A 12,846-nucleotide genomic window follows, 5' to 3' on the forward strand; every position below is an offset into this window, starting at 1 on the left:
AAGTGTGGGGATCTGACTGTATGTGTTTGTGTTTCCGTGCTACGTGGTGTGTACAATATCTGCAGTATCTGTATATAGTATGATGTATCCTGAGCCGACGGGCATCTGATGTCAGCCCCGCTGTTGCACGGGTCTCTCGTCTGTGCAGCGCCTGTACTCGACACATCCAAGTGTGAGAATGCATTCCAAATAAATGACCTAAAAGCACACGAGGGGACCAAAGCAGAGAGCGTCTACTCTCGCGTGAGGCCAGACCAAATCTTCTTTGTATCTGTGTGTGTGTGTGTGTGTGTAAGTGGCAGTTTGAAGTGAGAGACCACCAAAACACTTAGTTTCCTGGAACAGCAGCGGAAGGTTGTTTTGTTTTTTTCTCCTCCCCGTCTCCTCAATGGCTCTTGTCATTTATGGCGGTGTCAAAACACAAGGATGTGGTTTCTTTTTAAGCAATCTGCGTATTGTCCCGGTATGCGGTCCGGCTCTTTCACCACGTCACATTGGACGAACCGCATGATGAGTGTTCATTTGAAGCAAATAAATCTTCCCAACATACTGTTTTTAATGTGTCCGTTCGGGGCACGCAATAAAACGCAGGGTTTCACGTTTCAAAATTCTCTGCTGTGATTTTCTTTTTTTTTGCGAGACTGAAGGACTCTCGATATGTTTCTATGCCCAGTTGGAACCGGTCCTTGTCCCAGTGTGTCCACCTCCATTATGCAGTTGGACTCACGCGATCGGATGGAGACGGTGCGAGGAACCCACAGATTATTATTTTTCTCCGACGTTTCATTTTTGAGGGGGTTAACGTGCATAAAAACTCTTGAAATTAAGCCTCACGCAGCTCCAGGACTCTATAGCGCCCCCAGAAGTCGGGTCATGGTCAGACAAAATTCGACGGATTGTGACGAAATCTGATGAGTTTGTCGGGCTTACTCCAAAGTTTCTTGGTGTTTTTTTTTTTACTTGTGAGAAAGTGGTCAAAATTGCGTTAAATGCTAAATTCGTCTAAGTCGTACTTTGTGTTACACTAGCTAGCCACGTCAAACTCAGTCCATGTGTTCTGGACAAGTTAACAATTAAAAGTTATCAGAGGATTTTCTCTTTGTCAAAAGGCGTGGCCTCAGGCCTCCGACAAAGTTGATGACTTCTTTAAAATTCCACTTTTTGGCACGGAGGTCGGGTCGGCAAAAAATGCAATAGTGGCATAGGGCACGAACCTGGTTGTAGCTCCAGAACTCTATAGTGCCCACAGAAGTCGGGTCATGGTCAGACGAAATTTTATGAGTTTGTTGGGCTTACTCCAAAGTTTCTTGGTGATTTTTTGAAGGTGACCAAAATTAAATGCTAAATGCTAAATTTGGGATTTTTTTCCCTACCGTGTCCAAGTCGTACATTGTTGTACCCTAGAAAAACTCTTGGAATTAAGCCTCACGTAGCTCCAGGACTCTATAGCGCCCCCAGAAGTCGGGTCATGGTCAGACAAAATTTGTCGGATTGTGACGAAATTTGATGAGTTTGTCGGGCTTGCACCAAAGTTTCTTGGTGATTTTTTTTGACTTGTGAGAAAGTGGTCAAAATTGCGTTAAATGCTAAATTCGTCTAAGTCGTACTTTGTGTTACGCTAGCTAGCCGTGTCAAACTCGGTCCATATGTCATAGACAAGTTAACCATTACAAGTCATCAGAGGATTTTTCACCACGTCAAAAGGCGTGGCCTCAGCCCTCCGACAAAGTTGACGTTAAAATGGCAGGAAAACTACTTTAAAATTCCACTTTTTGAAAGCTTTAACGTAAACAGAACTACATGAAATTTGTTTGTGAGTCCTAGGAGCGGTCCGATTTACTTTACGTCGTTATAACTTCAGCTGGTGGCATGTGACTTTTGACCAGCGGCAATGGGGTACTGGTGGACTCCCTCCTGTTGCACTGCGACTCCCTATTGTCTGTTTTTGCACTAAAGGATTCCATCCCAGCAGAGGTATTGACTGAGGCAGTGGCAGAGGTTAATCTGGAACACATTTGTGACGATGTTGTGCCGGGGTTATGCTCCCGTCCTGACATCCGTCTTGATTTATGGGCTCATCATGCTGCTGTTCGCCGTGTCTCTTTGTGGATTAGTGGGAGGTGACATCAGATGATGTTCCCCGCTCCTCCGTCTACACTCGAACTTTCACCAGGCTCTGTGCGAGAGTGCGTGTGTGTGAACACTTTAATCTTTGAGTTAAATCAAATACATCAAGCTCTTTCCCACACCTCCTCACTATAGTGCGTTGCGGTGAGCCGGTGGCTGTCCACCAAACAAGGTAAAATCAACACAACTGAGACATCAAGGGAATTGAGACCACATGTGTTTACGTGTTGTTTTCTCCCGCACGTTCAATAGCCTCATTCATCTAAATTATTGCAAAATGCATAATGGACAAAGTCATGGTTCCAAGCGGATTTGAGAGGTTTGAGCCAGTCTGGTGAATCTCAGAATGACTTGACACGATTCATTGACACGTCTGGATATGTGGCCAATGACAACATTAGGAGTGTGTGCTTATTTGACACGTTCCAAGATCCAGGCTCCAAAGCAGAAGCAAGAGGGCTTTTTTCAGTAGTGGAGCAGCTTCACTTTACATGTGAGAGCTGTCCAGACCTTCAAGAACTACAAAAACTCATTGAGACCCATCTATTCCCGTTGACTTTCAGCTGTGATTGGGCAAAATGATGTGAAATCTACTTTTTGATAATGTTTATTGTCAAGTGAGGTTCATTTTAAATGTGCTAAAGAAATTAAATTGAACTTAGAATTAGAGTATTCAACCATGTCCTGGCACGAGAGAGAAAAAAATGTCAAGCGTTTGGCACTTTGGGGCTGATATGGACCGAACCGGCTCCATTTAGCAGCACTTGGCTTGGCTTTAGACCAGTATCAGTGTTAATTCTGGTGCATGATTCATCACTGGAGAGGAACTGTTTAAGCGCTTCTTAAAAGCTCACAAGGAGCTTTACATAAACCATGGACGAAGGAAGTAAGTGCCTCCCATAAATTATTATTATCACTGAAAGAATCTACTTTTCACCAGTTTAACAATTAATCACAAGGACTATACACATACACAAAACTAAATGTTAGAGTTGGAATACACAACAGTTGAGCTGAAACTGGGGAAACTTTGCCTTTTACTATGTTTTTCTTACTTATCATTGGGACAGAGTTGCATTATTCCATATCCAAAACCATAAAGACGATATCAATAACTGTGTTTTTTTTACTGTGTCAAAAACTGACTTTTACAAAAAAAAAAGAAGTATTTCTGTCCCAACTGTTTTGCTACTGTGGCAAAACAGTACTGTTTTCCCTATAGGAGACGTCTTAAAAAGTGAGTAAAGTCACTGCGACGTGACCCACTTTTGACTCAATGTCCACAAGTAGCTTTACATAAACCTTGGAAGAAGAAAGTTAAGTGCCTCCCATAAGCTTTAGTTCATCACTGTAGTTAGCTCTTCACAGCTTTGACTCGCCCTCATGTGTGTCTGCAGTGCATAATCTATGCCGCTTAAGTGGCAAGTGCAGGAAAACCCTTCAATCGCCTTGCGTGAACTCTGTTCTGCAGATTCGCGTTCCGTTGCTCCAGATCTTTATTCACATTTCCGCTCAGAATTGGGCAGGGAGAGGTGAATGTGCCGAGACATTGACGTTAAAGCTCGAGCATTGGTTGGATTACTGGTTACTGATTATTGGTGGAAAAACTTCCCTTTGACCAGCACTGAGCACTCCTCTAGTGTCCACACCGACACACACAAGATAAACAGCCAACGCGGGCATGAGCAGGGTCACGGGGGGTGGATGTGTGTGTGTGTGTGTGGGGGGGTAGAGTTGATGGGAGGTGCCAGCAGTGACAGAAGGAGGGACACGGTCACGCAAAGGAAACAACCCCAGCGAGACGGAGGCAGCCTTCTCACGCAGGGGCCCAGACATGTGTCTTGTCATGCAACAGCCACCCCATCAATTCAAATTAAGGCTGACGGAGGTAATAAAGTGAGCGAGTGAGGAGGGAGACGGAGAGGAGCAAAGGAGGCGTCTCCTCGGAGACCGAGAGAGAGTGCAAGGGAGAATACATTGTTCACCTTTTTAGAAGGGTTCTCTACTCTGGTGACCTGAGTGTACCTCGGAGTGGCAGCACACACACACACACACACACACTGTCCTCAGTTAACACCAGCTTCTATAGCCTCGTTTCCATCGTGCTGTGCAGTGAAGCTCAGCACGCCACCATGCCACTGAGTGAAAGCATTTTTTCGAAAGTTTCTCAAAGTATAACTTTCCTGTTTCGATATAGGAAACGCGACTTTAACCTCAATGAATTAATTAAACAATTGCTCAACTAACTCATAAACTTGTGAAATGAAAGAGAAGCAAACAGTGATGAAACCCAGTTTACGTGATATTAAATTCAACTGTAATAAAATATTGAGAAGTAAACATGTGGAACAGTGAGGACCAAATATTCTATTTCTACTAAATCATCATTTTAAACCTAAATGACGTAATGATGTCTATTTTTACCTGATCCTATATAAACTTACTGCCCCCGTAGGTTTTGACACGAGAAACTAAAAGTGAAATCAGTGTCAAGGCCGGACAGCTCCTGACGGTCTGAGGGGGAATCTAACATCGCAGCTAACATAGGTGGTCTGTGCCAGATGTGAGGTATACGGTGCCTCTTGGCCTCTGAGGGAGCATATGGAATACATTGCACATGAGCGACTCCTCCGAGACTGTTCTCTCTTAAGCTATTTCGTTTGGGAGGCAGTTGCCTCCACTCTCCCCTCCCCTCAGAAACTGTGGGGTTCAGAAATGTATCACCTTCACTGGTGGGTGCATCGAGGAAGAGGGGCAGCGGGGCATGAAGGGAGGGGGGGTGGCGGGGTAACAAGGTCAAAACTCTACGCTTGTTTGTGTCTGCGTCTGCCTCCGTGGGAAGCCCGCGGCTGCCTGAGCTTAAAAACGCATGTTGCGTTTGTATCCTGCTAATTCGGAGTGCTTTATTACAGAGGAATGACGTGACCTCTTTATCGTACGATCTGTGTTTTTCACCAAAAATCCAATCAAGTCTTCGCAATCGGCCTCAGGTGCAGCCCCCCCTCCCCCCTCCAGGTTTCCTATAACAATATCAACAAATTACCAGAGCATATCGAATGGAGAGGAAAAGTCATATCAACCCAGGGCCAACGCTGGTCTTCGCCGCATGTGTGAGTCCCTGCAGGGCTCCGTTTCAAAATAATATACAAACCTTTTCAGGGTCTATTCTGCAAATTAGCAGGAGTTTGACAAACCGCTGCCCACTGCAATATGAGAGGATGAGAGATGTGTGTTTATCAGGGTGACTGTATCACTTTAAATGAGGGGTCTCTCAGTCAAAATAACAACAAAATACCATGTTTGACGATTTCAAGAAGAGTGAGGGCATCAGGGGAAATGTTGTAGATGAAAATCTAGAAACGGGACTTTTTCTGCCATAAAAGTCTCGGCAGAAAAAGGTAAAGCGGATGATGTCACTAAAAGGAATCCAGAATGAAACGGTCCATTATCCTGAACAGAAATAGAAATGTGCCCGCTTCAAGTCTCAAGCGAGTCCAAAGTCATTCTTGCTTGTAAGAACCAAGCGAGTCATTGTGTTCCAACTAACTTATCTTTCATTTCATTTCTTATGATGTAACTCAGACCAGAGAGAAATTAAACTTAGACCTAACACTATGACATCATTATAACGTTTTATAACATTTTTCTTTGATTAAAATACAGGATCAATTCAAAGCCAGTTTCAAGAAGGAACCTATTGTAAGTGAAGAGGAATTTTGTTAATAACTATCATCCCAAGCTCGGCCCGCGCGTGTCAACAGTGTCTCTCATCCATCCCTTGGTGGGTTGCCAGGTTCATACGCAATCCTGCAAAGTTGACTTCTCAATATTTGAGAAACTATGGAAATATGCGACTTAAGTCACGTAACTCAAATTCTATGGACTCAACAAGATATACACCGTTATTCTCAGGGTTCTTAGAAATGTTACTTCTATTCCATCTTTAAGATCCTCTTTGCCTGTGTCAGTTCAGACTTTCTCTCCTGGATTAATGGGAGCGCTAATGGCTATTAGTCTGCTAAAAGTGTTTACATTCCCCCTATAAATGAATCTACCAGGCCTTATATAGACAAAACTACACGAGTGCAGCATTTGAACTTGTCCCATAACTAAACAAAGGCGATTGCTGAGATACAATCACTGTAAATGTGTTTTGGTTTTTTTCCCTTCCTTTCCTCAGACATGAAATTCCCGAGTCTGTCAGTGCTGACTATACATTAAAGAGAAAGTACAGTGATATTAAGTGCTTTGAAAGTGCTGGCAGGTCCTGCAACACAAACACCACCAGTGTGTGTGTGTGTGGACAGCTGCTTGAAAGCGTCCCTGTGTCTGCGCACATAGATAACGCCTGCAGAGTTTAGTCTCAGTCGCACAGCTGAAGACCGTTCACAGATCAGGCCGCAGGGCGCACTGCAGTCTGACGGAGAGGACGAGGTGGACGCCAGTGCAGCTGTGACTGCGGTCGGCGCGCGCCAGAGCCAAATCAAATTCTTGAAAACTGAGAGGCGATGTGTACGAAGCGATGCTACGGGACACACGTGCGGGAAGAAATTGCCTCAGATAGTCGACAGAGTTCTTGGCAGCGTCTTCCGTATCCCACAGTCAAGTTTTATTCACTCCAAAACGTTAATAGCCTGGATGTCAGTCCTCATCTCGCTTCAAGAGCCAGACTGGACGTCTGTGCAGAATCATCCAATTCGTCCATTTTTTTTAACTGGGACAGAACTTAAATATCAGAGTCCTTTCTGCAAAATATTGACAACAAAGGCACAAAAAAAACATAAAATCAAGTGGGGAAAGTACACTGTGATGCAGAGAAGGCCAAATATTACAACTCTCACTGCACTGAAGAGCAACAAAGAAGCTGCTGGAAGTTGTGTCATCTCCAAGGATCACACTGTTATTTTATGTCAGCCTGCAGTAAGAGCTGTAATCACTCTCTCTGCACTCGCCGACTTAAGTATAAACACTTCTGCAGTGTGTGCTCAGGAGATCTCTGCCTCTCAAGCAGCTGCGCGCACAGAATGCCGAGTGTCTTCAGTTCACGGGAGAAGAAAAACGAGGCTGAAGAAGAAGAAGTGTGATCCCTGTGATAACTCAGAGATAACAAGAGATGTGGATAAATCAGCAGCAACGCAACAATTATCAAGATTTGTGACAAGGGGAAAAATCATTTAATGAAAGTATGGGTGAGAGGCAACCGTCATCACCACAACCAGAGAACAACCAACTTCTGAAAAGTCATTGCTTTGTGAAAGTTTACAAAGTGTGGTGTGCAAATGAGGCGTGTGGTACCTACGCCCTTATAAGGCCACACACACATAAACACACTTGATTTACATTTTCCATATGCACAACACACACGCTTGCTTCAATTCAATTATGACTTTTGATCTCATAACTAAGACTTTTTATCTCATAATTTTAACTTTTTATCTCATAATTGAGACTATCTCATCATTTTGACTTTATCTCATCATTTTGACTTCATCTCATATTTATGACTTTTTATCTCATCATTTTAACTTTTTATCTAATAATTGTGACTTTTTATCTCATCATTTTAACGTTTTATCTCATAATTGAGACTTTTTATCTCATAATTTGAACTTTTTATCTCATCATTTTGACTTTTTATCTCATCATTTTGACTTTTTATCCCATCATTTCGGTCACATACTCAGGCTTTAAAAAAAACAGGTAATTTAAGTTGCAATAATTGTGGAGAAGTCACAAAATAGAGTGTTTTTCCAAGTTCCAAATTGCTCAGACGTGTTTATATAATTGGTGAAAAATGTATTTTATTTTTATCAGATAATCTAGGTTGTGCTGAAAAAAGGGATGTAAGACAACCCTATATTGCACATTCTCTATAATGTAATGGAAGAAAGCCTAAATGCTCTGTGTTCTCAAAGTAACACTTTCTGTATACACTGTGGTTCCAGGACTGTGGTAACTCTGTCCTTAGATCTGTGGTGACAGCATCAGCTCATGTGCAGCAGTGAAGGGGGCCGAGGCGCATCTGAGCAAAACATATGGAAGTGAAAAAAGGAACTCACGGAACATTATCTGCCCAATTACACAATGAGAAGAGCGACCTGCCTGCTAGTATCCATACCACACGACGTAATGCCCCCCCCCTTAGGGCCAATCAGTCTCATCACCTGCAGAGAGGCCGGGCCGAGAGAGAGAGAGAGAGAGAGAGAGTCTGTCTCAGAGTGAACGGGGGGAGAGAAAACAGCTCATAAATATGTGAGTCAGTAAAGAGTAATGAGAAGAAACGGGAACATCGTGTTTCATGGAGAAAAGAGAGGAAAATCCCGCTTTAGGAAACGTCCCAGTGTAAGTGAGCAGATGCTCTGCAGATGATGTGAATTGTTCGGTATGAAGAGACACGATGGTTTCATTGTGAAACTTGGAAATGGCTCGTTCTCACTTAGCAGAGCAGCCATTTGTACAATGACACACAAACGCTGTCCCAGAGCACATACAGTAGGGGAATTCTGGGAATTCTGGGAATTATCGCTTTGGTTCACCACTTAATTATTACACATGCGTATTGTGGTTCATTTACAAAGATATTTGCAATTACACTATTTACATATATGTTTATATATATATATATATATATATATATATATATATGTATATATATATACATATATATGTATATATATATATACATATATATATACATATATATAATAGTCATCACTGCGCTGTGGCATGAAACTTTGTTTGACACACGACACACAAACACAAACTAGTGACTTGTAAAGCAGTTAGGTATACTATAGGTGTCGGTACTACTATAGGTACTATGATCGCTAGTGGAAACACCAAATAACCATGCCGCGTCGAGGTGAGTCACATCCATCAGAATTATTAAAAAAATAGAATAAAAACAGTAAAAAACATCGACTATTATTGAATATTATTTCACATGAAAGTTAGTGTCGTGAATATTGAATAATGACAGCGAAACGAACGTGAAAATCAGAGCGAACAGGTTGTGTTTGTGCGCTGTGTTTGTTCTCCAAGTGAAATAAAGAAGAAAAAATACAACTTTTTTTACCTCGTCCTCACAGTCACCGGGTTTAGCTTCAGAAAACAAAGCCAAAGCAGCATTGTCTTCCCAGTGTGTGTAAAAACACACACACACACACACACACATACAACTCCTCCATGTGCTAGTGATTTATTTTTCAAGGTGGATTTTCACTTTAATCTTCTCTTTCGGCTCGTTCCAAAAGATGAGTCCGCTATCACAAAGTGGAGTAAGTGTAAATGTGACAGTTCATGATTCACAGCACGGCCGTGGCCAGCTTATACAATGACTTAACTCAAGTCAAGCACGTGAGATAAGTAACAGATGTTGTTGTCAAGTTTGTGCGAAAGGTTAATTGCAAAAAAGTTGTAGCGTATGAAAATGCAGTAGTCTGCTCTGTCTCATGCTTAACGTGCGAGCCATTATCCCAGTCACACTGGGATGAATGCGCTGAGGTGCATATTATTAAAAGACATGCAGTGACTCATGCTTTAAAATACCTGCAGAACACTATTGTGTGTGTGGATGTCGTTGGTAAAAGTCCATCTTTCTTCACTCTGCATTTCATGATGGATCACAGATAAAGAAATCTTCACTCCACAATGAGGAACAACCTTGGCACGACGTCTCGCGCTCGATATTAAAACCACATATCGGCTGCTTTGAAAAGCATTATTTATAAGTCTCATAAATGCGTTCGTTATAATCTCCCCATGTTAAATACGACTGCGATGCTAAAGCGGCCCCTTGTTCCCCCGCCGCGCTCCTTGGACACTTGGATAAAAGGAAAAACTTCAGCTCTAGTAGTGCATGCCATTAAATTCTAGTCTGCACTGAAGTTTGACAACAAAAATGTAGTGTCACTCAATTTTTCCCACCCCAATAGTATTAAATAATAATAATTAGAATGAAAAAAAATTGAAATAACACACTTTAATCTGGCAGAAGATGGGGGAAATGCTTAGCAAACCGTTTCCTACTCGTGCCTCAGCCTGTCTCGGATGAGCTCAAGGAGTTTCGGGGTCATCTGGAAGCCATTTCTACTTGTGCTTTCTCCCTGGTCTCGTTTTAATCTCCCCAGCACAGCCACACACACCTCCTCCCCCCGCCCGCCCCGCTCCCCGGGGAAGCCCGAGTTCAGTGGCCGAGCGCCGCGCACGACACGGCGGCATGGCACGCAAAGCTCATCCCCACTCGCACACAAAAAACCTCTCCCCTGGATTAGAAGCAAATACCCCTTCACTCTCGAGCACATAAAAAGACGGCTCCTGTCCTGAGTGAGTGAAGATCTATTACACAGCCCCGTGTCGTCCCTAATACACTATTATTCTACTAAGCTACTTGTTGTGATGCAACTTTACTGCAAAGTTTAATAAAGTTTGATGTAAAAGCCGGAGTTTGAACAACATCTTCACGATGACCTGGGTCAGCGCTCACAAGGGGGAACTTTCATGCCTCTGGGTATGAAATGAAATGACTGCGCCACTTTGAAACAGCATTTCATGCTATAATTTAATGTCTGCAAGATTGCTTATTTTTCCATTAATATCCCGTTTGATGAGTTCTTAAGAACCCTGCAGTGCTGCGAGTGTCGTGTGGGTGGTCACTGGTTTGAATCAGAGCCCTAATTGGGACTCGGTAAGTGCTGTGTTGAACTACGGAACCGCATGAAAGTGCAGTACGTGTAAGAAAATATTATGGTAAGGCTTGAAAATCATTCTTTTCGAAATGGCCCCAATGCGTGTTTTCATGGTTTAAGCCGTTCCAGGAGAAGCCCTCCCCACAAGTGGTGCTCCCCTCTCTTATGTGGGCCGTTTGATTTGGCCCGCAGCGACACAGCAGGTCTGACACAACAAAGGTTTTCGGAAGATAAGCGGATTCCTCCGTGCGGTGTTTTCGTGTGAACACAAGAGACCGGAGCTGCTGTGACACCACAATTTACCCCCGTCTTAAGTAAGGCGGTCTGTGACCCACTGTGGATTTGTCTCAGCGTGACAGCTTTTACACAAGTGGAACCAGGGAATTTTTTTTTCTTTTTTTCTGTCAAATACGCAAGCAAGAAACCAAATATCCATTATTGAGAATGAGAATGTGGTGGAAATGGAACTGACACAATATTTAAAGCAGGTTAAAGTGTCGAGTATTTAGCGTGACACTGGGATTCTAGCCGAAAGCTTATTTTATGTAAAAAGGTTTACGCCAGGTTTATTTAAGACGTGACTGAGTGTCACATAAACACGTGTTAAATTCTTTCACATTTTCACAACTTTCAGTCACAGTATTCCAATCCAAATGCAGACGATCCAGGATTTGACAGACAAAAACGCTGGTGACTTTTGCTCAATATATATACTGTATGGGGGCTTTTAAATGTTGCTTAAACAACAATTCAGACTTCAAATAATAATAAAAAAAAACAAAAAGTAATCTGTGAGTTTACATAACAGCAGCAGACACACAAGATGTTATTTTTTGTTAAGTCTCCCAAAACTGGCCCGCCAACACTAACATCCGGCCCAGCAGATGAATGAAAATATCATATTCTTTTTTAAAAATCAATAAATAAACGTGTGCTTTTCTTCACAAAATCGTCAGTCACACAGAATTTGTATGGAATTAGATTTGTGTCAATATCTTCAAACACTTTTCACGAAACAAAAAAAAACATCGATTTAATCATTCAAAAATATTGTATTTTATTTGTTTGAAAATACAGCAGTTTTTTTGTTTGTGGGCAGGCTTTAGGAAGCTGCCTGCTGATTGGCTACTGATTTTTGGAGGGATAGCTCAATGGACCGGTAGTCGTCACGGGCTTGGAGTCGATGTCCGTCTGGAACTCGTTCCCCGAGTTTTCCCCTTCGACATCCGACAAAATAATTGTAAATGTGATACTTACAAAGAGTTCTAGCTTCCTAAGGCCCGCCCACAAACAAAAAAAAAAAACCACGGAGCAAAGAACAAGTACACTTTCAAACAATAAAATACTTAACTATACTAATTTTTTTGTGCTTTGTGAAAAGTGTTGTTTAAACCTTTTATTCTGAAAAAGATAAATTGAGTCAAAGACACTAGTAACATTCTGTTAAAGCAGCACAGTTCAATATTCAATTGCTTAGAAAAACACTGACCTGAAAACCAAGTTCACGTTTCCCACGGTAGCTCAGTGGCAGCGCGAGTCGTCTTTCAACTTAAAGGTTGTGGGTTTGATTCCCCGCCTCCGCTAGTGCATGTGTGAATGGGTATAAAACTGTAGTATTAAAGCAACTTTGAGTGACCATCAAGACGAGGAAAAGCTCCATATACATACAGATCATTTACTGCTGGTAAAAGATGTTCAAATGATCCAAACCAAAGAAACATGTAGAAATGTCTCTTCTTATACAACTACATAATACCAACAGGAGTGGATTGTTTCTGCTTCTATTCTCTCTGACTTTTGTTCTACAGACAAACAACAATTGGGTCAGACACTGAAGTTTTTTTATCCCCCCCCCCGAGTATCTGTATCTCCTCATATTGTGGTCTGGCAAGCACAAAATGCTCTGATTTCAAACATCACCAACTCTAACTACCAATGTCCGGTGGTTACCTCGTGGCTGCCTGAGATGGCACCGGCCCAGAGGATGTTTTTGCTTGGTGTGTGTTTACTGTTTTTGTTTTTTGTATTAAAG

The sequence above is a fragment of the Solea senegalensis genome, unplaced genomic scaffold, assembly GCF_019176455.1.
Source record: "Solea senegalensis isolate Sse05_10M unplaced genomic scaffold, IFAPA_SoseM_1 scf7180000013266, whole genome shotgun sequence".
NCBI classification, from domain to species: domain Eukaryota; kingdom Metazoa; phylum Chordata; class Actinopteri; order Pleuronectiformes; family Soleidae; genus Solea; species Solea senegalensis.